Raw genomic sequence first — 4,412 nt, forward strand, 5'->3', positions numbered from 1 at the left:
TTATTTATTAATTATTGCATTATTCTCCATATGAACAACTGTAAACCTACTTTTGCCAGATCTTCTATAAGGGCAAAAACTAAAAGGGAAACCAAAGAGAGCTGAAATGGGAGTGAGAGATTTATATAGCATAATTGCATAGTGAGATTATGAGAACCATAGAAGTTATGCTCAGATGCTGATTTTCACTAAAATAACTACTCATGTCCAGGTGCATCAGAGGTCTTACTGATGACCCATTTCCACATAAACTCAGAAATCTCATTAGAAGGAAATCATTAAAGCCTCTTTGTAAACCATATCAGAAGAAATATTTTGTTCTGTGGATCTTCATTTCTATGGGGAAAAGCCTGTTTCATTTCAAATTAACCCAACTACATCAGCAAATCATACTTGTTTGTAGAATTTGGCCCTCAGCTAGAAAATTAGCTGATAAGAAAGAGAAATATTACCCTTAGTCCATATTTTCTATTTATATATTCCACCACAAAATTATATTTCAAATAGGGGCTTGGTGCACGAAGATTCGTGCAGGGGGGTGGTGGGTCCCTCAGCCTGACCTGCACCCTCTCCAATCTGGGAGCCCTCAGGGAAGCCCTCTCCAATCCGGGAGTTTCTGTCTGTCTTTGCAATCATATGAGCGAATTGTCTGAGACCCCATCCCAGTTTGGTTTGGTGCTCACAGAATAATAGAGGCTTTTTTTCCCCTTTGCTCTATTGGTGGAGATTTCCTAGAAGTTGCAGGATACCTTCCTTTTAATTTTTCCTGGACACTCTGACTTTACTTATGTCTCTCACCTTTGCTTTCCCTCCATCCCCCACCCACAACAGTAACTTGCTTCAGGCTCACTTTGCTCTAGTGTCTAAGTGATTCTGCAACACGTCTGCCACCAGCACTACAATTCCCAGCATTCCTGATGCTCCCCACACTCTTGGTTTCTGCTTCCAGTCCAGGGACTGCACAAACCAAAAGGACTGTGAAGTCCAGCTGCCCCCAGGCCTGGCTGACAGGACCGGACACTCTAGTGGTGTCCCCAGGACCCCAGACTCACAGCGCAAGCACACACATGCTGGCCACAGGCTCGAAGCAGGCGGGGTCCCAGGGACACCTACCGCGTCGCCCCAGCTACGCGGAGGGCAAGTGGGCATCTCACCCTACTTTCGGCCTCTTGGCGCCTGCATGCATGCGCACTGCCCACAGGCCTGCCATCTTTGTCAGGTTAATTTGCATACTCACTCCTGATTGACTGTGGGCGTTGCAGAGGTACGGTCAATTTACATATTTGTCTATTATTAGTGTAGATAGTTATAGAGATAGTATCAAAATAGTACATTGACATTTTTATACAGCAGTGATTCTGGCCCTGGTGTGTTTCTGTCTCGAGTGTCTGTTCTGTGAAAAAGAAATCTTTCACCACTGTCTGCCTTCTTTCCCATGGAAGTGTATGCCACCACCCCATGGAAGATTCCATGGACATGGACATGACCCCTGTGAGGCCCCAGAACTATATTTTTGGTTGTGCACTGAAGGACAGCAAAGATTACCACTTTAGGGTGGATAATGATGAAAATGAGCACCAGTTATCTTTATAATTGGTCAGTTTAGGGGCTGGTGCAAAGGGTGAATTGTACATTGTTGAAGCAGAGGCAATGAATTATAAAGGCAGGTCAATTAAAATAACACTGGCAACTTTGAAAATGTATGTTCAGCCAACAGTTTCCCTTGGTGGCTTTGAAATAACATCACCTATTGCCTTACAATTGAAATGTGGTTCAGGGCATGAGCATCTTAGTGGACAGCACTTAGCAGCTGTGGTGGAAGATGCAGAGTCAGAAGATGAAGAGGAGGAGGTTGTGAAACTCCTAAGTATGTTTGGAAAGCATTCTGCCACTGGAAGTGGTAGTAAGATTCCACAGAAAAAAAGTAAAACTTGCTGCTGATGAAGAAGATGATGATGATTTTGAAGATGAGGAAGCTAAAGAAAAAGTGCTTGTAAAGAAATCTGTACGTAATACTCCAACCAAAATGCACAAAACTTAAACCAGAATGAAAAGGACTCAAAATCATCAACACCAATTCTAAAAAAAAAACAAAAAACAAAAAAACCCTCCCCCCAAAAGAAAAACCTCATAAAACACCAAAAAGACCTAGTTCTGTAGAAGACATTAAAGCAAAAATGCAAGCAAGTATAGAAAAAGATGGCTCTCTTCCCAAAGTGGAAGCCAATTTCATCAATTATGTGAAAAATAGCTTCTGATGACTGACCAGTAGGCTATTCAAGATCTCTGACAGTTAGGAAGTTATTTTCTTTAAGAAAATAATTTAAACATTTTGTTAAAATTTGCCATCTTATTTTATTTCTGTAACAGTTGATATCTGGCTCGTTTTTTTAATAATATAGAGTGAGAACTTTCCCTACCATGTGTGATAAACGTTGTCCAGGTTCCATTCCAAGAATGTGTTGACCAAAATGCCTCTTTAGTTCGTAAAGATGGAAACCCACCCTTTGTTTGGTTTTAATTATGTATGGAACTAGAGGCCTGGTGCACAAATTCGTGCACGGGCCGGCCGGGGTGGCAGGTGGTTGGTGGGCTGGCCCTGACCCCAATGGGGTGGTGTGTGTGTGGGGGGGCAATTGGGGGCCTGGCTGGCTGGGGGGTGGGGCTGCAGGCAGTTGGCTGGCTAGCCCTGCCCCCTGCTCAAACTCCCGGTTGAACTCCTGGTCGAGGGGACATTTTGCATATTAGCCTTTTATTCTATAGGATATTATGATAGGACATAGTAGTAGTGGTGGTCAGACAAATAGAAATGGTGGGGAGACAAAAATGCACATGTGAAATAAACTCAGTGTTTAAATAAAGTAACAAAAAGACTCCATTTTCATAAAATATGTGGTATTCTTTTACATATACAGGCAGTCCTCGGGTTACATCAGACTCAACGTACATCGTTTTGTGGTTATATCGCCATCTCCTATTTACAATATTGTAAATAAAAAAAAGTTGCGTCATTTTGATGTATGTACATATGTGCTTTATGTTTTTTATTATTTATTTACCACAAGTAAAGGTCAGGAATTGTTATCTTTCTTTTAAAATTTTTTTTAATGTTTCACTTCATTACTGCTGTGTATGTGCTTCATGTGAGTGATGTAGGTGCTTATGTAGGTGGGTTCCGACTTACAGTGAAAATCGCATTATGTCGCACTGTAGGAACAGATCTCTGATGTAACCCAAGGACCTACTGTAAATGATATGATGGCCCATCATTAATTCGTTCAGGGAGGGCTTTCTACATGTCATGCATGCATATGCTCAATGCTGGGCATGCTGAGTCGGGAGAGAGAAAAAAAAGAAGACATCAATTCTTGCTTCAAAGAACACATTGTTCCAGAGATGTGTATTCTGAACATTTACTAATAATGTGGACTAGATGGATGTATTGAATCATCAATCTTTCCTAGCATTATATTTTTACTAATGCTGTCGCTTTGTAAGATTGCTGACTGGCAAAGCTACAGTTTGGTCAAAAAATGGGATATGGCCAGAGAAGATGGATATTCTGTGGTCAATAGAAGGAATTATGTTTAGTATATAAAGCATCCCAACATTCAACTTCAACTAGATCGTCTTTATACTTTCTGAAGACAGCTGCAATAAAGGAAGGGCAAATTTTGTATTGATGGAGGCCTGAAGTTGGGTCATCTTTGGGGATACAGTAATCCGAATCATATGAATGCTTCTGCTGCCATCATTTAATTTAGAAGCAATTATGTAAATTGCTAAGAAATTCACAAACAGACAACAGTGTCTGGCCAACCCAGGAAATTACTTGAATGAGAGTAGAAAGTAGTTTGGAGATGGGGTTGACTCTGTGTCTCTATAGGACTCTTTTCTTCCTGGCCCCACACAATATTTTGTAAGCTTATGGAGAATGAATATGTACTAGATCAAACCACATAAAAAAATAACAATTTCTAAATGATAATTATAATATTTTTCAGAAATATAAATATTTTTCATTTTACAAAATCAACCTGTGTAAGGGTACTTACAACTTATTATTTAACTCTTACAAATACCTACTTCTATCTCTATATTTTCCTAGATTTGCCTATCATTTCCATGTTTGTATACATATATGTATCTGTATACATAAATCCTGTTTAATTTTGTGTTTTCAATGCCAAGTAAAGAAAAAGGATCACATTTTTTGCCAATAGGTATAAAAATGGAAGATTATAAAAGCTATTACTTTCAAGAAAAATTATTATAAAAATATTATGGAAAGATCTCAAATATATTAAAAGTAACTAGAGGCCCAGTGCTCAAAAGTCATGCACAGGGGTAGGGGTTGTCCCTCAGCCCAGCCTGCACCCTCTCCAATCTGGGACACCTTGAGAGTTGTCCGA

At 40.0% G+C, this 4,412-nt stretch overlaps 1 pseudogene across 1 annotated transcript; it reads left to right on the forward strand.

Annotated features, from left to right (window-relative positions):
• The first annotated feature begins 1,458 nt into the window (after positions 1-1,458).
• On the forward strand, positions 1,459-2,258 carry LOC307108099 (nucleophosmin-like; annotated as a pseudogene). Its single transcript has 2 exons — positions 1,459-2,005; positions 2,100-2,258. The product of its transcript is annotated as a nucleophosmin-like (transcript).
• Positions 2,259-4,412: the final 2,154 nt, after the last annotated feature.

Source organism: Cnephaeus nilssonii, assembly GCF_951640355.1.
Source record: "Cnephaeus nilssonii genome assembly, chromosome: 12".
NCBI lineage: Eukaryota > Metazoa > Chordata > Mammalia > Chiroptera > Vespertilionidae > Cnephaeus > Cnephaeus nilssonii.